This window comes from Manis javanica, chromosome X (genome assembly GCF_040802235.1).
Source record: "Manis javanica isolate MJ-LG chromosome X, MJ_LKY, whole genome shotgun sequence".
In the NCBI taxonomy this organism is placed as follows: Eukaryota; Metazoa; Chordata; class Mammalia; order Pholidota; family Manidae; genus Manis; species Manis javanica.
In genome coordinates this window covers 23,328,022-23,349,324 of record NC_133174.1, presented here as the reverse complement: position 1 = coordinate 23,349,324, position 21,303 = coordinate 23,328,022, and the positions used below count along the sequence as shown (strand labels likewise).

At 42.4% G+C, this 21,303-nt stretch overlaps 1 pseudogene; it reads left to right on the top strand.

Annotated features, from left to right (window-relative positions):
* Window positions 1–2,264: 2,264 nt before the first annotated feature.
* On the top strand, window positions 2,265–3,524 carry LOC118967259 (ferritin heavy chain pseudogene; annotated as a pseudogene).
* Window positions 3,525–21,303: the final 17,779 nt, after the last annotated feature.

Here is a 21,303-nt window from a genome sequence, read left to right as displayed (position 1 = left end):
AATAATGATGACAAGTCTACTTAGATCTACAGCCTCTTATTTCACCTGCAAAAGGATTTTCTAACCTGCAAGGCCCAAAGAGAATTGTGATTACCCTCCAGCTCCTACTAAAAGCCCCTCCTGGTAGTGTCACATTTCACAGCTTTTCATAGAGAAACCCTGGCAGGGAAGACTAGATACAGCACAGCTCAATGGTTTCTCAACTTATTGTTCTTCCATAAGACAAAAGTGACTGTTCTAAACCACTTTCTTTTGGTTCACCTTTGGGGTCCACAAACGACCTTTTGAATATGTGTAGCAACAGCGGCCAGAAGTAAGAAACATTCACGCCAATGGAGTTGGTGCATTTGCACTTTCCCAGGTCTGTCTCCATCACTGTAAGCTTCCTCATTTTTCCCCCCTCCCCTGTCACACAGCGCTCAGAAGGGGTGAGCAAAGCTTCTCTGCATGTGCCACCTTCCTGAATACTCACATCCTTCTGAACTCCTTGAGTTTCAATAATACATGGGAGTGAGTCGTGACTTGGTCTTCCACCCCTGGAAAACAGCACCCTGAGACACACAGCTGGGTGCCTGTGAGCTCCTGGCCACGCCCTGTTACTTGGGGGAATTGATGTCAGAAATAGTGGCTGTTGCTAAGCTCGCCAGAGTGATGGGTGAGGACAGACTAAGGGAAAATGGCCCTGAGCAAGAATGAAGCTCTCACTGTGTTACACACGGAAATTTGGTGTGTGTGGGGATTTGTTACTGCAGCACTCTGTAGCCTGTTCTCACTGATAAAACCCTCCAGTGCTGGACAGGAGAGGCGGGCATAGACAGACTCCAGCACCAGGCCTGAGCTTCCCATCACCTGGATGTTCCAGCTCTGAATCACTTGTTTTTCTTCATGAGCCATGATATTTGGGAAAATAAAAATCATATTAAGTAATCATATTAAGTGAATTGACAGATACTCCTGTATGGGATAGGCACGACCAGATGGAAAAAAGTGAGCAAGCCCACAAAATAATTGGGGATTCTGCCAGGCTAGGGTGGTTGCTTATTAATAAAAAGTAAGAGAGTAAACAGGCTGGTCAAGATTCAGATTAAATGCCTACTCTGCTCTTCTCAGGGCCTAGACTAAGACAACAAAGGATGGAAGCCTCTTCCCTTTTAGAGTTTTGTTACTCAGAAAATGGTCTGGCATCACCTGAGAGCCTGTTTAGAAATTCGAAATTTCAGCCCCAGTCTAAATCAGAATGTACTTTTTAAAAGATCTCAGAGCTAAACAAATTGAAAGACATCCCGCATTTATGGGTTGGAAGACTTAATATTGTTAAGATAGTAATACACCCCCAAATAATGTACAGATTTAATTATGATCCTTATCAATATCGCAGCTGGCGTCTTTGGAAGAAATTGGCAAGCTTATCCCAAAATTCATATGGAAACACAATGGGTCCAGAATAGCCAAATCAATCTTGATTAGGCAAGTGGTTTCTTGGATATGACACCAAAAGCTTAAGTGACAAAGAAAAGATGAATTGGCCTTAATTGTAATCATCAGAAGTTTTGTGCTTCAAAGGACATCATTAAGGAAGTGCAAAGACAACCCACAGAATGGGACAAAATATTTGCAAATCATATACCTGATAAGGAACTTGTATCCAGAACATATGAACCCTTACAAACTCAACCATAAAAAGATAAACCATTCTACTTAGAAAGGGGTAAAGGATTGGAGTAGACATTACTGCAAAGAAGATATACAAGTGGCCAGTAAGTACCTACAAAGCTACTCAACATTATTAGTCATTAGGGAAATGCAAATCAAAGCCACAACGTGATAATACTTCAGGTCCACAAAGATGACTAAAAACATTTTTCAAAAGACAATTGGAACTTTCACACATTGCTGGTGGCAATGTAAAATGGTGCAGCCCCTTTGGAAAACATTCTGGCAGTCCCTCAAAATATTAAACAGTTATACGACCCAGCAGCCCCACGCCTACGTATATTCCCAAGAGAATTGAAAGCCTATGTGTACACAAATGCCTGTACTCATGTGTTCATTGTAAAATTATTCATAATAGCCACAAAGTGGAAATAACCCAAATACCCACCCACTGATGAAAGGATAAATAAAAAGTGGTATATTCACATCATGGAATACTATTTAGCAATAAAATGAAGATTAAAGACATTATGCTCAGTAAAATTTGTGTGTATGATCCCATTTATTTAAAATGTCCAAAAAGGCAAATCTATAGAGCCAGAAAATGAATTGGTGGTAGCAAGGCCTGGGGGCAGAGGGGATGGGATTGACTACTAATGGGCAGGGTGTTAAACTTGGGAGTGATGAAAATGTTCCAAAATTAAATTGTCATGAAGGTTGCTCAACTCCACCAGTATACTAAGAACCATGTAAAAGTTTGCTTTCAAAAGGTGAAGTTTATGGGATATAAATTATATCTCAATATAGCTGTGATTTTAGAAAATGATCTCAAGACACTCAGTGCACAGTTGCCCTGGGTTTCCTGCCCCACCAAGGCTGAGCAGGATAGGACCTAGAAGGCCGAGTTCGTGCCTCTCTGTCCCGCTACGTGACTCTGCCTAGCCCCACCTCCCCTCCTGACCCCGCCACACTCCATCCCCTCACGTCAATCTGCCGAACGCCCGTGACTCTGCCCTATCCCGGCCCAACATGTCTCTGCCCCGACGTGACTCCACCTCACCCCCACAGGACCCCGTCCTCTCGCGACACTGCCACGTGACCACATGACTCCGCCCCTAGTGGTTCCTCCCACTAACAGTTACTGAAAAGGGACCGCATTTCCTGTCCCATCCCAGTGCTGCTGCTTGGTCCAGAGCCCGCCTGCCTCTAGCCTCTCTCATTGCTCTCCGTGGGAACACGCTGAGGCCACCTGCGCCTTCACCACCACACTGCCTGCCATGAATGGTGAACAGCCAACCCTAGTGGTGCAGAACTACCCTCTTGACTGCCAGGCTGCTGTCAACAAACAAATCAACATGGAGCTCACCGCCTCCTACACGTACCTGTCCATGGCCTTCTACTTCAACCGAAATGATGTGGCCTTGAAGCACTTTGGCCAGTTCTTCCTGCACCAGTCCCGTGGGAAGAGCGAGCGCGCTGAGAAGCTGATGCACCTGCAGAACGAGCGCGATGGCCGCCTGAGCCTCTGCGACATCAGGAATCCCGGCCGCGATGACTGGGGGAACGGCGTGACGGCCATGGAGTATGCCTTGGGCCTGGAAAAGAGGGTCAACCAGAGCCTGCTAGATCTGCACCGCCTGGCCACCAACAAGGGCGACGCGCACCTGTGTGATTTCCTGCAGTGTCACTATCTGCACCGGCAAGTCAGGTCCATCAAAGAGCTGGGGGACCATATCAGCATCCTGTGCAAGACGGGAGCCCCAAAAGCCGGCCAGGCTGAGTACCTCTTTGACAAGCTCACCCTGGGCAACAGCAACAAGAACTGAGCTCGGACGGCCTACCCCATAGCCAGGGGCAGTTTCCCCTGGCCGCCATGCCCAGCACTCTTATTGAAAGACTGCCCTTACACAGCGTTCACTTCAGTTTTTTCTTCTAGTTTTGCCATTTTTTTCCAATAAAGGTATTTCGTTTTTGTTAAATTAATAAGGTCTCTGGTTGATTCTGTGTGCCAAAGCCTCCCCTTTCAAGTTTTAAAACAGGTCTCCAGGTGTCTCCATCCACCCACGCCCCATCCAAGGAGAGCTCTGCATCTCAACGGACAGAGTGAGATGGTGTCCAGGTGGCCTGGAGAACACAAAATCCATCTTCCCTTTATAAAGGAGTAGGGGTCAGATGGGGTTGGGATGAGGTGGGGTGGTCTGGGGTGTGAGGGGGTGGGTGATCTGGGGCCCTGGAGAAGGCAGGCACGTGACCATGTTAAAGATATAAAAGAACATACCCTAGAATTCATCACCGTAGTTACCCTAAGATAGAAGGAAAGAGGATGGGATTGGGTGGGCATTAAAATAAGGGGGATCTTTAATAGACAAAAGTCTAGTGGTTGCTACTGGGGAGGGGGTAGTGGTTAAAATAGGTTGAGGGGATAAAGTCCTAAATCCCAATTATGGTATAAGTTAGCCTCATGAAAGTACAACATCAGAAATATAGTCAATAGTATTTCAATACCTTTGTATTTTGACAGTAGTAACACTTACTGGGGTGAGCATTTAATAATGTAGGTAACTGTCCAATCACTATGTTGTGCATGTGAAGCCAATATAGTGTATATCCACTCTACTTCAGTAAAGGAAACAAAAGAAAAGGGGCATCTTCAGCTTGATGTGAAATGTTTTAGTTCATCAAATTATGCAAATGCTAACGTTTGTGGATTTTTCATAGCAAGGTGGGAGGCCGTGGAAATGGGAATGGCAGAGTACTTCCTCAGAGGGTCACCCTGGGCTGTGGTAATAATGGGAAATGAGCCTTAGGCTGGCTTTTGCATAGGCAAGGGGTTGCCAAACTAAAAAGGTACCAATGGCACTTTGCAAGTCCACGGCCTTTTATCTACATTCCTGTATTTTCTTTCTTGTAAGACCCTCAGGAAGTAAGGGCAGGTGTTAAGACCACGTCTTCTCCAGTGAGAAAAAGGGAGGCCACACAGGTAAGAAGTTATGGATGCGGACATGAACAAAGATCTTCCGATGCCATGTTGCATTTTTTCTATTACCCAGCAGGCAAACGCATGGGTTCCGCAAGTTTGTGTGGGTAGACTGGGAATCCAGCCCGATAACCAGGCCCTGAAGGGAGGGAAATCCCCAACACTCTTAAAGACCAGCCAGAGCTCTGTAGTGTCTCCCTTCATTACACGTGTGCCTTCCAGCCTAGGGTGGGAATGGTTCCTAAACCTCAGCCCAAATCCTCCTCCTTGGAAAGAAGTCTTCAGAATTAGCCACAGAATGGGTAGGAGGTAGCAGGGCACCTCCCAGGAGGGCAGTCAACACCTGATCGCCCGAGCCCCTCTGTTCAGGCCCTCTCCCCACACGGGCAGCCATGCTGCTCCCTGAGTTGGGCCAGAACACTGGGGAGAACTGGACTGGGAATCCCCACACGGTGTGCCATGCGCCCAGAGCGCTCCACTGTTGAGTTGCTTCTCTTCCGATGCAATAGCTACAGGGGGTGGCTGCAAGGCACACATGGACTGCTGGCAAATCCAGCTCAGGGACATGGAGAATTCCAGGGTTCTTGCCAAGTCCAGGGGGCTGTATCTCTACACCGAAGCATTGCCTGTGGTGATCTCTTGGTTGACACCTAAAACTGACCCCTGAGTGGTTCTGCCTTGGCTGCTGGGCCCATCTTTATCCCATCTTTCCTTTTTTTGATTCAGAGGGGCTCCCCAGAGTACTGAAGACAAGTCTACTTAGATCTACAGCCTCTTATTTCACCTGGAAAAGGGCTTCCTCACCTGCAAGGCTCAAGGAGAATTGTGATTACCCTTCAGCTCCTATTAAAAGCCCCTCCTGGTCGTCAGCAGCAAGAAGTAAGAAACATCCACGCCAATGGAGTTGGTGCATTTGCACTTTCCCAGGTCTCTGTCCATGGCTGTAAGCCTCCTCATTTCTCCCCCCTCCCCTGTCACACAGCGCTCAGAAAGGGTGAGCAAAGCTTCTCTGCGTGTGCCACCTTCCTGAATACTCACAGCCTTCTCAACTCCTCGAGTTTCAATAATACATGGGAGTGAGTCGTGACTTGGTCTTCCACCCCTGGGAAATAGCACCCTGAGACACACAGCTGGGTGCCTGTGAGCTCCTGGCCACGCCCTGTTACTTAGGGAATTGACGTCAGAAATAGTGGCTGTTGCTAAGCTCGCCAGAGTGATGGGTGAGGACAGACTAAGAGAAAATGGCCCTGAGCAAGAATGAAGCTCTCACTGTGTTACACACGGAGATTTGGTGTGTGGGGGGATTTGTGACTGTAGCACTCTGTAGCCCATTCTCACTGATAAAACCCTCCAGTGCTGGACAGGAGAGGCGGGCATAGACAGACTCCAGCACCAGGCCTGAGCTTCCCATCACCTGGATGTTCCAGCTCTGAATCACTTGTTTTTCTTCATGAGCCATGACATTTGGGAAAATAAAAATCATATTAAGTAATCATATTAAGTGAATTGACAGATATTCCTGTATGGGATAGGCACGACCAGATGGACTAAAGTGAGCAAGCCTACAAAATGATTGGGGATTGTGCCAGGCTAGGGTGGTTGCTCATTAATAAAAAGTAAGAGAGTAAACAGGCTGGTCAAGATTCAGATTAAATGCCTACTCTACTCTTCTCAGGGTCCATTAGAAGAAGCAAAATTCCATTTATCACATGCAGACAGGTCTGCCACCAACTACCTGCTAGGGCCAAATCAAGCTCTTCATGTACGTAGGGACGGACACCAACACGTGTGTCTGCTTACCCCGGAAGGCCTGTAACGCTGTTTAAACCATGCTGTAGATACCTGCCTGAAAGTATTCCATCTGTTTCCACAAACAATCAGCTTGTTAAGCGCCATAAGGCACAAAGCTGGCTGGATTCCTTGGAACCACAAAACCATCACGAGCTCTCAAACCTTTTCTAGAAAATCAAAGTAATTTCCCCTTGCTGCAAACCTTCAGATGCCTCATATAATTAGGATGATTGGCATATCATGCAGCCTTATGCTGGGAGATTGCTCAGGTGCTTGGAGAGTCGGCCCAATCAAGCCAACACTGAGCTTAAGCCCAGATAGGTCAGTTATCTTCACACAGAGAAAACCCTTCTTAGCCACAAACTACACCCACAGTCATGGGCTCCAGACAAATTCTGTCAAATTAGCCCCAAAGGAGCCTGGATAAGTATGTCTATAGCTCTCTGCATCCCATTACTGCTAGTGGAAAAATAAGTCCTACCACTCCTCTTACTGGTCACATCATCTCTCTAGAGTCCTGCCTGCCAACACGCTATCCTCAGACATGCTTTTCCCTAAAATATTGCTACTTTATAACAGAACAAATATCCGCAAAGGGGCTTCATTTCAGCACAGTTTCTGGACACCTTTTAGAAAAACTATTATGTCAACTGTGCCCTTTTCTCCTGGGCTCTGAACACAGTAGTCACCATCCTACAGGGCCTCTTCTTTTAGATGTCCAAGAACTCACAGGGTTCAGTTAAAACCCAGGTTTTAACTTCTTCCTCCAGCTACCTGGCCTCCTGCATTGCCAGTCTTAGAAATGGTGAATCAAAGCCTGAAGTCTGGGAGTCCCAGATTCCACTCTTTCTCTATTACCTGCATCCAGCTACACACTCTGTTGACTTTCCACATCAGGGACACGGGCACCCATCACCCTCTCCCTTTGCCTTGCCCCTGCCCCACTCCATGCCTTCTCTTCCCACCCTGGGTCATCACATGAGTCTCTGGGCTGCTCTCTTTCTCTGCAGTCTCTTGCCCCACTCATCTACCTCTCACTCATGCCACAGTACTCCACGACAAAAATCTGGTTTTCACACTCCTGTGTTGTGAAAAGTCCCAAGTGCCCTATTGTGTACACAATAACTCCCAGAGCTGGGCTGCTGGATTTTCAGATTTCCCTCAAAATACCCATAGCTCCCCCTTGCCTTCTGTGGATAATCAGAGTTCCTGTGGCCAGGATTCTCACCTGGCCGTGGTTGACTAGCTCACTGCACACCTGTGGGCAATATATGGCTGTTGACTCTATATAAAGAGCTCTGCCAAGTGCTCTGGGTGCGACATGGTGGCACTGCTGCAAGGCTACAGGAGAGCAGAGGCCCAGAGGATGGTTGTGTGGGATGACTGCAGGCAGAGAGGCCCAGAGGATGGCTGTGTGGGACGGCTGTGCGGGATGGCTGTGCAGGCAGAGAAGCCCAGAGAACAGCTGTACAGGCAGAGAGGCCCAGAAGATGGCTGTGCAGACAGAGGAGCCCCAAGGCAGGGACTGGCTTGCTGCATGCAGACTCGCACTGAGTGAATGGGATTGTAGTGATTGACCTGCCACAGTGGAAATAAAATTGGGTATAACCCTTTCACCCCAAGAACATTCTACTGTCATTTTCTTTGGTCACACTGAATCTGTAGTGAACTTGCCTGGGGCTGAAACCCATTGGCAAGACAGGTGGTAAGTTTTTTTTGTGTAAGAAAATGACCCCCAAATATAGAGGATTACCAAAACAATCATTGCTCAGGATTCTGTGGGCAAATCACATGGCCAAGCCCTGAGTCAGTGCACATGGGGACTAGCCAAAAGGTGTGGGAATAGCTGAGGAACCTTGTTGCAGGGTGTCATCTGTGAGTTACTTCAGAACTTTCCATGGATTTTCTACAGCCCCAGTGACTTTTTTTTTTTTTTACACTTGTGTACATTTGAGAGATGATTTTAAAAAGGTTAATGAGGAAGATCAGGGGACAGACAGGATAATATGTTCTGTTTTGATTTCTATTTATATTTAAGAAAATCTGACTTCAATTAATGCTCATTTTTCTACTGGGAAAAGTTTAGTGTTATACCAACCGAGAGAATTCATCCTATAGACTTTACATAAATGTTATCTAATTATGATCACAAGGTGTTAGCTCATAGAACCTCACCACTGGCAGAGCTACCTCTAGCCAAGTACCTGTCTTGCCAATGGGTTTCAGCCCCAGGCAAGTTTGCTATGGATTCAGTGTGACCAAAGAAAATGACAGTAAAGTATTCTTGGGTGAAAGGGTTATACCCAACATTATTTCCAGGTGGCAGGTCAGTCACTAAAATCCCATTCACTCAGAGCGAGTCTAAGCTGGTCTCTGCCTCTGGGCCTCTCAGCCCGCCCAGCTGTCCTCTGTGCCTCTCTGCACAGTTGTCCTGCACAGCTGTCCTCTGGGCCTCTGTCCTCTGCTCTGCTCTCCTGCAGCCTTGCAGCCATGCCACCATGTCGTGCCCAGAGCACCAGGCAGAGCTCTTTTTATAGAGTCAACAGCCATGTATTGCCCACAGGTGTGCAGTGAGCTAGCTAGTCAACCAGGGCCGGGTGATAATCCTGGCCACAGGAACTGTCATTTTATCCACATACCCATTTAATTTGTTGTTTACAAATTAGTTTATCTACACAAAGACTGTTTGACTTCAAGTATAAAGGAAACCAATTCTTTTTCTTTTTGTCTATATTCTTAATTATCTTTTCCAAATCCTCTAATTAGAGGGCTCAATTCTTTCCAAAAATAGTTATTTAGCTTACTATGTGCAAAAAGAGCACAATGCTATGTAAGATATGTTTTTCCTATCTTTATCCCAGGCTTAGTCATAAATTCCTTATTCATTCAGTAAATACTGAGTATATTTTATATGCCAAATGCAATTATATCCGCATATCAAACTCAACGAATATGTACTGAGGGTTGATTATGTGCCAGGCACTATGCTAGACATTAGAGCTCTAAGGGTGAGCCAAGCTTAGCATTCTTTACCTTCTGGAGTTTATGGTATAGTTGGGGATACAGACATTAATCTTAAAATCACATAAATGCAAGTATATTCAATCACAACATGGGGTAAAGAAAAAGACTATAACCTGTGCTAATGGGGCCAGAAAAGGCTTCCCTAAATAAGTGACACCTGAGGAGAGAGGCATTGGTTGGGAAGAGCCCATGGGGGACAAAAGTGACAGTATATGGAAAGCTCTGGCAGGAGGAGCAGTGTCTGTTAGCAGAGCTGAAGGAAGAGCTGGGGTAGAGAGGGCATGGAGGAAGTTGTGGGAATGAGGGGTGGTTCCTGCTGTGAAGGGCTGCAGGTTATGGGAAACACGTGGGCTTTTATCAGGTAAATGAGAGTGACTGAGGATTTTATGTGGGAGGGGGGCATTGTTGGATCTGCAGTAAAATATTTGCTCTGTTAAGTGCAGAACAGATGCAAGTGGGGCAGGGTGGGGTGCAGGGAAATGGGAGGAGGAATCCCTGCTCAGGAGTCCAGGCCCAGGTGCTCTAGGGTGGTGCCAGTGGCAATGGAGAAAAGGAGATGAATTCCAGATTTAAAGGAGGTAAAAACAGTTTGGTGACAGGTATACGCAGGCTCAGGGAAAGGGTTCTCAAAGCTAATTCCTAGGTCCCCAAATGGTTCAGTAATAACTTTAGTAAGGCTTCAACATAGGATTCTGTAGTAATTCCAATGTGTGGGATTTTTTCACTGTCTTGTTAATGGGTTTCAGCCCTGGGCAGGTTCACTATGACCACAGAAATTGACAGCAAAACGTTCTTTGGGGCGAAACGGTTTATTACCCGGCTTGCTCTTCAGCGGTAGGTTGCACACTAGCATCTCTGCCTCCGCCCAGAGTACTGGGCCGAGTTCTCTATATAGCACAATAATAGCTTATTGCCTAAAGGTGTGGAAGCGGCAACCCAACAAAAGGCCAGTTACATCATCAGGTGGTTTAAGTTCAGTGAGGAGCCTGGCCATAGGAACCCCGACTTCCCCACATTCACCCACCACCAAGCAATTCTCTAACATCACCTGGGTGTCCTGAATTCAGCTCAGTTCTGACACTGTCTACCTGGAGATAGCATCAGAGCCCACAGCTCAAAGGCTCAGTCCTACAAAACTGTCCACCTGCCCCTGACCTTCAGATGCCAATCACAAGTTCAGGCTGTCATCGGTACTTCTGACCAACCAGCTATAGAGTAAAGGTCCTCTGTTCTTCTCAGATTCAATTAATTTGCTAGAGGGGCTCACAAAACTCAAACATTTTACTTACTAGATCGCTGCTTTATCAGGAAAGGATGTAATTCAGGAACAGCCAGATGGAAGAGATGCAGAAGATGAGGTGTGAGGAAGGGACACGGAGCTGCCACGTGCTTGGAGGACCCCACTCTCCCAGCATCTCCATGCATGCACCAACTCCGAAGCTCTCAGAGCCTTTTGTGTTTTTAATGGAACCTTCATTATGCAGGTGTGATTGATTAAACCATTGGCCATAGTGAATGAACTCAATCTCCAGCTCCTCTCCACTCCCTGGAGTTCAGGGGGTGGGACTGGAAGTTCCAATGTTCTAATCATATGGTTGGCTCCACTGGCAACCAGCCCCAGACTCAGGGGTTTTCCCAAAGTCATTTTATTAGCATAACAGTAATACCTCCCATAGCTCTTATCACAGAAAATTCCAGGGGTTTTAGGAGCTCTGTGCCAGGAACCAAATATATATTATTACAAATCACATTATCACCCTACCAACTGGTTAGAGACAGAAGCAAGACACGTTCTTTTGGATGAGAACTGCAAACACAATCCATGAGGTTGTTTACATGGTGTATCAGTTACCTCTTTATGAGTTATGAACCACCCCCAAAAGGTAATAGCTTAAAACAATCATTCACTCCTAATTCTGATGTTTGGCAATTTGGGCTGTGCTCAGATGGGTGGTTTCTGGGCATGCGCCTTTGGGTTCACACTTGTGAATGCAGTCAGCTGACAGTGCTGCTAAGAGCCCTCAGCTGACATGACTTATTGATTCTTCTGCGTGATCACGTCTTCCAGTAGGCAAGCCTGGCTTCTTTACATGGTGGTCCAAGGGATCCAAAGAATAACAGAAGCTATTCTCAAAGTGTTATCACTTTTCAAGTTTTTGCTGGCATTTCATCTACTATTGTCCCATTGGACAAAACAAGTCACATAGTCAAACCCAGAGTCACTGTATGAGGATCATTCAGAGGCAATGGATATAGGGAGCAGTGAAAAAACTGGGGACAATTACTGAAACAATCTGCCACACGTGGTTTCATTGTTTTAACTATGAGTGACTTCAAAATTTGTGGATTTCTTATAATCTCAGGGATTTATTTACATTTATGCAGAACCAATATATTATTATCTAGGCATAAACACTATTTGACCTAGTGTTCTTGACCTAGTGTCTAGCTGTAGTGACATTATGTATGTCCTCAGTCGTCCAGACCAGAGCATAGAGCTACCTGATGCTCAGCCCAGGCCTTAGCTCTCCTGCTGGATCACCATGGCTTTGACCCACTGCTTCCCAAGCAGGCTCCCCAGCCACTGCAATATCACTTCTTGTGGCTTTTATGCCTTTCGTGAGGTAACTTTGAATTATTTCTTGGTCTCCATCATCTTGTATTTGACTCTAAGTGTTTCATGGATCACTACAGATTTGCTTATATAAGCTTTCCATTTAAAAAATGTCCTTTCTTTCTCTCTAGCCTGAGGGTTTCAGGCCCAGGGAAGTTCACTATGGATTCAGTGAGACTGAAAAATGAAAACAGAATGTTCTTGGGGTAAAAGGGTTTATATCAGGCTTTATTCCCATGGCAACAGGTCAGTCACTAGAATCCCGTCTGCTTCAGGGCAAGTCTGCATGCAGCAAGCCGGTCTCTGCCTCTAGGCCTCTCCCCCACCTTGCAACCCCAGAACACTGGGTGAAGATCTTATAGAGTCCATAATAACTCATTCCCACACATGTGCAAGCCTGCGCCTGCAAGCATTACACATAGGCAGTGGGCAAGCAGACCAGGGTCAGGTAGAATCCTGGCCATGGAACTTCTATTTTCTCTACACTTTCTAACAGACATAAAGACTATCAGTGAGTTATTGATATGTATTGACAAAACACAAAACTTCTATTGCATGCAACAATAAACATTGATTTTGCTCACATGTCTGTGGGACAGCGAGGGAGTCTGCTGGTTTAAGCTGGTTCTGGATCAGCTCCATGTTTCTCTTATTGTCCTTGATCCACAGGGTTAGCGAACAAGGGTTTTTCAATAATGACTTCTTTTAAATCCACAGGCCACACAGAGTTTCCGGGTTGGCTGCTTTGCTTGTTTTCAAATTTGCTTCTTCCCCAGCTACGTCTTCTTCCTTCTTTCTCTTTCTCCCCTTCTCTTCTGTGTTTAAAATGTGGTTTTTAAAAAGTTTTAAGGTACAGTAAGTTATTTCTGACTTTTTACTTCGTTTTCCCCTAAATGAAGGTTGTTTATCTAAGATGTCTTTTCTTTTATCCATTTCATTTTCATTAATTATAATATAAAATATAAAATAAAAGACATTTATAGAGACATTTTAGTTTCTCTATTATTTGTGTACCTGTCAGTTGTCAGAACAGTTGGGTAAGACATTTTGTTCACTAAGTTGTCAAGTGTATCACTCACTGTGTCCTTTTTATCCCAAGTATATCAAGACATTCTTTCATTTTCTGGTATTATTATTCACAGAGGAAACATCACCTTCTGTTCTTAAGTTTAAATGAAAGTTCTAGACATTTATCAAACATCCAGCACTTTCAAAGCCTGCTCAGGCTATTTTGCCAGTTACCAGAGAAGCAATGGCCATGAAAAGCAGCTCTGAAATCCCCCCAGAGAATCAGTGTTAAAAAAATGAACTACTCCTAGAACAGATAAATCTTCTGCAGTTGATGGGATGAGAATTTGTTAATTTAGGGTCACCTACTTAGGTATAACTATATATGCTTTGTGGATTAATAATAAATATTAATAGCAGAGGCTACTGAAGTAGAAAATAAAGGTTTGCAAGTAAATATACCTGCAAATATCATCGTAGCTTTGCTGAGTGAAAGCCATATCTCTAGGAAGCCAACCTGTGTGACAGACTAGAATGTGGAATCAAAACTAACCCCTCAGTAGGATTTCAGAGGAAGGAGCTGAATTGCACATGACCATCAAATGTCCTACTATCATTTCTTGGTAACATTTCTGAATGTGTATATTACCCAGCTTTTGGGCTAAAAATGTATGTGGGGGGACAACAGTTAATCATGATCAGAAGAGAGTCAGTAATGCTAAGAAGTTTGGTAGAATGGTTAAGAGACACACTTGGGCATGAGTCTCAGTGCTGTCAGCTGCTTGATCTTTAACCTTGGGCAAATCCCTCAACTTTCCTGAGCCACCTCTAGGGATTCGGGGAGATTGTCATTCCTAGGGAAGATTCTAGCTTCCTTGAGCAGCCCTCTGCTCTCTGCTCCTCCCCATTCCTGCCCCTCCATGGGGCCTCTGAGGCTCCCTTCTGAGTCTTTGTAGGGAGGGGAGCCTAGTGCTCCCTCCTCCCGAGACTCAGGGCTCTGCCCTTGTGTTGTCTTTATTCCTTCACTCATTTAGAAGCATTTATCTTTCCTCTCCTGCCAAGTATAAAGTCCTCCAAGCATTAAATGGAAAAAAAAAAATGAGCAGAAGCAAAACACATTCTAACAGTTCAATAAATTTCGTAGTCAAGAGAGGAAATAGTTTGAACTTAAAGTTATTTATGTGATTTAAATGTGATAATGTATGATAAAGTATGTAAAGCACTTGAGCTGGATATATAGTAACAATTCAATAAATATTACTATATTTGCCTATCTTTCACCTCATGTAAGCAACATTTTATAAACCAGATGGTTATACTTTATATTAAAACACAGGCATTTTGCCTTGAAGACAGATCTAGAACCAAATTCTGGTGCGTCCTTTTTAAGGGCATGCAATATTTTTCAGACTTCCGTAACCCATCTCCCAAGAGCTTCTGAATTTAATATAGCCTATTCTTATTTCCCAAATGTCTACTTTCTACAAGGAGCAGCATTATGCTAATTAAGCTATCACAGCAGGGCCTGCATTTCCCCAAGGTGGCAATCCCATTAACTCTGGGTACATAATCTCTGTTCTACAGTTTTGTCTTTTCCTGTTTACTTTTTCTTCTTCCCTCTCTACATTTCCTGTCTGACCTCTGTGGGCACTTGACATTTGGACATACGCATAGGGTATAAAGGGACCAGGAGGATGCAGAAAGGAGAAAAACACCCAGGAGACTGTCTCCCTTTTGTAACACATCTTACCATTACTGTTTTTCCTACTTACTAAATGACAATAATACTTAACACTTACTGAGCAGTTGCTCTGTGACACCCCTGCTCTAAGCAGTTTGTATGTATTATTTCATTTGCTCCTCACAACTCTGAGAGGGATTGTTCATATCTTCACTTTTTAGATGAGGGAATGATGCAAACAAGTTGAATAACTAGACAGGCCACACAACTAATTACTGTGTGTCAAACCCAGGCAGAGTCCAAGATCTTAACTACTACACTCTTTTCCCCATTGTTTTCCTCTGCTGTTTTAAAATGTGTTTTCTTTTCCTTCAAGATTCTTGCAAGTTGTGATTTCATTTCAATTTGTTTTCTATAGGGTCGTAATTCTTTCCTAAACTTTCTTAAGTCAAACAATACAGATGTATATACAGTAGAAGTGAAAAGTCTCTTTCCCCATAATCCACCAGGAAGACACTGTTGATAGTTCAGTGTAGACCTTTCTTATGAACCTCAATAACTTTCTCCAGTGACATCATAATGGCCACAGCAAGAGAAAACCAGTATCATGGAGTTTGTAATAGGATGACTAGAGTATGCAGGAAGTTTGTCCAGAACTGCTCTGAGTCTGATCATTTCTGTTAAGCTTTCCTCACTTCACCTCAAGTGTCAAGGAGAAGCAGAAAAGTGACTCTGAAGGCAACTCCTAGGAGATGAAATAACCAACCCGTCTTCCATCAAACCAGACTCCATGGGGAAAAAAAATTGTACCTTCTTTTCTCCAAACCTGTCCCCAGGAGTCTAAAATTAGCTCCACTAAAAGCAATTTCAGAAACAAAAGTCATTATTCCTTAACTTAGAAACCTGAGCAGAGAAAGAGTGTAAATCTAAGACCATTTGCTTTATTTCAAGTTAACATCCCACTCACATGTTTTGGACAAAAACCTTTTTAATGTCTTTCTACAGCAGAGCTTCACAAAGAATTTGAGAGTAAGACAGTCTTTCAGTATGTCTTCCTGCTTGTATATTTTCCTATCTGTACACCTACAACTAAGGTTCTCACAAATTGTACAATGCAAAGCAAAATATCATTACTTCTCTTAGATGAAAACTAGTTTGGATTACTCAGTTTCAAAGTAGTATATGATTTCTTTTAAAGTGGTATATTCAAAGAAATTTCTTTTTAAAAATCTTATTTTATATATAAAAAGAATTCAATTTAAAATATACTTTACTTGAAAGAAACCAGGGATTACGGTGTTAAAAATTGTTGGCTCAAGAACTGTTTTATGACTAAAGGAATTTAAGCCTATTATTAATGTTGATATGAACCTATTGTGATTGTTTTTTCAAAGTAAACCCTTTGTCTCATATAACTGTATGTGGAAATATTTACTATGAAATAGTCTATAAATTACCATTTTCCAAATGAGTTAAATTTTATTATTCTTAATAACTTTGTAAAGCTCCATATATAAAAAGCTAATGACAACAATAATAGAGCTAAAAAAGATTTGCTTGGTACTGAGGCAATAATGATGATATCAACATAAGGTACTACTAATAAAATTTTGTCTTGATTTGATCATGTTTGTCAATTGTTATACATTATTTCTCTATAATTTTCAAGATCAAATGCATGAAAAGCAAAAGCAACAGAGTAAGGATGAAAAACAGCTTGGCTGGTATTGGGAAAATAATGGGGGTACAATTTTGCCTTGTAATTGATTTTACTATGTCATCCCAAGAGTAAACTACAAACAGAGGTGTTTAAAAACAGCTTTGAAGTAAACAGGCTATAACTAAGATCTTTAGGACTGAATAAATTTAGGAGAGTATATAATATACAATTACCAGAGATAACCCAGTTCTTAAATAACTGCTAAATGTTAAGTTACATATTAGGAAGAGAATTATAAATCTGATTTTTATGATGAACTGAAGAGACGACGGGAAATCAAAGCTGCAGGAAGCGCAAGATGGCTTCACTTAAGCTTCTTTTTTTTCGGTAACAAAATTGTTTACTATTGTATACTGCTGAGGTTTTGTGGTTGTGCTATACATTATTGCAGCAACAGAAAACTGATACACTCTATATCTACTATACTTTCTTGTGTCCCCATTCTGCAGGTGAAGCTAATGAATCCTCCTTTGTGATCTCACAACACTTAGTCACATACTCCACATTATATTGTTGCAATTTTTGTATGAATTGTAATAACTTATTGAAATTACCTGTTTACATGTCTGTCTCCTTGCTAGTAAGTTTTTTTTTTTGGTATCATTAATCTTTAATTACATGAGGAACATTATGTTTACTAGACTCCCCCTATCACCAAGTTCCCCCCACATACCCCATTACAGTCACTGTCCATCAGTGTAGTAAGATGCTGTAGAATCACTACCTGTACTCTTCGTGCTGTACTGCCTTCCCTGTGCTCCCCACACACATTATACTTGCTAGTCGTAATGCCCCCTTTCTTCCCCCACCCCCTTATCCCTTGCTTCCCACCCATCCTCCCCTTCCCCTTTCCCTTTGGTAACTGTTAGTCCATTCTTGGGTTCTGTGAGTCTGCTGCTGTTTTGTTCCTTTAGTTTTTTTCTTTGTTCCTATACTCCACAGATGAGTGAAATCATTTGATACTTGTCTTTCTCCGCCTGGCTTATTTCACTGAGCACAATACCCTCTAGCTCCATCCATGTTGTTGAAAATGGTAGGATTTGTTTTCTTCTTATGGCTGAATAATATTCCATTGTGTATATGTACCACATCTTCTTTATCCACTCACCTACTGATGTACACTTAGGTTGCTTCCATTTCTTTGCTATTGTAAATTCTGCTGTGACAACATAGAGGTGCATATGTCTTTTTGAAACTGGGCTGCTGCATTCTTAGGGTAAATTCCTAGGAGTGGAATTCCTGGGTCATATGGTATTTCTATTTTGAGTTTTTTGAGGAATCTCCATACTGCTTTTCACAATGGTTGAAAACTAATTTACATTCCCACCAGCAGTGTAGGAGGGTTCTCCTTTCTTCACAACCTCACCAACATTTGTTGTTGTAAGCTTGATTTTTATGATCCTATTATGAAGCATCCTGGGCATCTCCATGCATTTAACTGATAACCAAAACAAAGAACAACCCCCCCCCCAAAAAAAAACAAAAAACGAGTAGCCTAGCAACTTCTGTAGTACACACTTGAACGGAGGAAGTCTAAACAAAAATGCCTGAGTGTGGGAAGCAGCGACATCTAGGGGTTAAATTTGTTTCTAAGAAGAAACCAGCTTTTCAATAGATGACATGTCTCTAGATTCTGTTCCATGTGGCCTTTAGCAAACTGATAAAAGATTTTAGACTACAAGTGATGGACTTGGGATAGGGAAATCTTGTATGGTACACATTACTTTATAAATTGTGAGTGGACGTTTGAGACCTATCAGCACTTCATATTGGCATTATGGTATCTAAAATATAACTCAGTGAAGAAAAGACATTAAATTTGATATCATGTCTACTATATCAGATGAAAGAAACCTATGTTAACACCTGGAGCTTCACCAGTTTTTCCAGTTGTGGGACACAAATCCTTGGCTTGAATAGTCGCTTGGCCCAAGCCAAGAACCTGGGGACACGTTTCAAGTGAGGATTTTCCTAAATTTTGAAAGGCAACCTTCTTTCTGGAAGGCCCATATAGTTACCAGTGAGTGCAGCTCAATCAGCCAAACACAGTCACAGACATTCATTAGGAAACAGTAATACGTTGTCCAGGCCTAGCGTACATGTGCCTCTCTGTGAGAGGGAAGAAAGGGGCACCTGGTGGCTCTGATGAACACATATACACACTGGAGACCTGGCAAAAATTTCCCTCCAATAATTTTTATTATCCACATTTAACAAGTAGAATTAACCCAATCTGTGGGATGGGTACATTAAGAAAACATTGAAAAGCCATGGAACAATCTACACAATTTCCCTTGAGTCATAACTTATGTCTCTTCCTTGAAAACCTATTAAATAAAGCAACTAACTAGCAGTAACATCTCCCTGAGTGTCAGGGGAGAGAAGTGAAATATCAAGCCATAATGGGAAAAGCCCCAACATAGTGAAACTGGGTAACTGTTCAGTTTCAGAGCCCAAGTTTCCCTTCCATCACAGGTGGTAATCATTTTGACTGTCACCTGACCATTTTATCCATGTCTTTGTGGTCTTTTAAACACATGATCAGAGGGAAACACATGTCATCCAATTTCAGTAGTTAGTGCTTTCTTTTGACTGTAATGAACTTTAGCACCTACAATACAACTGTACAAGGAATACAATAAAACACAGGTTCTGTGCCTGAAATCCAGTGATCACAATGATCTGTTTCCTCTGGACATTGAAGTGTAAAGTTGAGACTTTTCTGTCCAGAAATTTTCTAGTCTTAATCTACAAGTATAAATATGGTGAACTGACATCAGTGCAATTATCTATTCAAATTTTTTGAACGTACTATATAGGAAATTAGACAGATGGGTATTTCTTTTTTGAGTCTTCCAAATTCAATTCATAACAGGTGAATGGTTAAGCAAGGATGTACTTTCTAATATACATCATTCCTTCTATATATTAATAGTTTATATGAGGTGCTGGCAATAATTGTGCCAGAAGATCAATAAGATTTCAACCCTTTTAATTGGAAAGGCTGTCAGAATAAACAAAAATGCACTCGTTGGACAGTGAGAGATGGACTTAGACACATACAATTAGGAGGGCAATATGCTTTACCTTTTGATTATGAAATATTTTAAGCATACAGCAATGCAGAAAATATAGTAAATACATGTGTACCCACCACTCAGAAGTGTCAAAACCTAAGATTTAGCTATATCTGCTTTAGCTCTTTTAATTTTTTAAGAAACACAACTTTTCAGGTTCCAGTGAAGTCCCTTTTTCAGATTCCATCCTCTCCTTTCCAGAGGTAACCACCATCTTAATCTTGGTATTTATCATCCCTATGCAAGTTTTGTACTTTCAGCTCACCTGTAAGTGTCCATATACATGACACCTTGCATATTGCTTTGTATGTTAAAGTTTTTATGTAAGGTTTATGAACATTCAGGATCTATGAGTATATCCCCTTAACATTTGGGGAAAAAGACCATAGGCATTATTTTAGAACTATATTTTCTACTCTTCCTTCTAACCTCTTTTATTTTCCAATTTTTCTAAGAGCAGTATTACTCTTCTTTCCAAACCAACAAAAAGGCAGGAATGTTTGTTTTAAATGGAGCTCCTTGAGCTGCTGAGAAACCAGTAATGTAGAGTGTGAACTTGCAAATATTCACTGACTTTTGAATTAGATTCTCTATTAATCAAAGAGATTATAAGCAGACCCATTGTTTACTCTTACAAGCTTTGTAGTAAAGAAAAAGATTTGGTGGCAAATTAACTAAGGGCTGAAGGTTTAAATTGAGTTTGGGGAGAAAGAAGATGATGAACAGATGTAATTAAACCTTTAAGAAAATTAAGAAAGGGCAGAGTTAAAAGGTTCCACCTAGGGAAAAGTCAAGTTACTGATAACTATGGCGATACATTTTGGTTAATACTTTCAGAAGACTGCCTCCGCGTTGATCAAGTCTTTGGAGGAAGTGAGTTAGCTGCATCCTTTAATATCAGTATACAGGCATACCTCAAAGATACTGTGTGTTTGATTCCAGACCACCGCAATAAAGCAAATATCCTGATAAAGTGAGTCACATGACTTTTTAGTTTCCCAGTATGTATAAGTTATGCTTATGCTATACTGTAGTCTATTAAGTATGCAATAGCATTATGTCTAAAAAAAACCAATGTATATACCTACATTAAAAAATACTTTATTGCTAGGCAGCTAGAGAGAAAAAGGTCACCTATAAAGGAAAACCCATCAGACGAACATCAGACTTCTCGACAGAAACCCTACAGGCCAGAAGAGAATGGCATGATATACTTAATGCAATGAAACAGAAGGGCCTTGAACCAAGGATACTGTATCCAGCACGACTATCATTTAAATATGATGGCGGGATTAAACAATTCCCAGACAAGCAAAAGCTGAGGGAATTTGCTTCCCACAAACCACCTCTACAGGGCATCCTACAGGGACTGCTCTAGATGGGAGCACCCCTAAAAAGAGCACAGAACAAAACACACAACATATGAAGAATGGAGGAGGAGGAATAAGAAGGGAGAGAAGAAAAGAATCTCCAGACAGTGTATATAACAGCTCAATAAGCGAGCTAAGTTAGGCAGTAAGATACTAAAGAAGCTAACCTTGAACCTTTGGTAACCACGAATCTAAAGCCTGCAATGGCAATAAGTACATATCTCTCAATAGTCACCCTAAATGTAAATGGACTTAATGCACCAATCAAAAGACATAGAGTAATAGAATGGATAAAAAAGCAGGACCCATCTATATGCTGCTTACAAGAAACTCACCTTAAACCCAAAGATAAGCATAGACTAAAACTCCAGGGATGGAAAAACATATT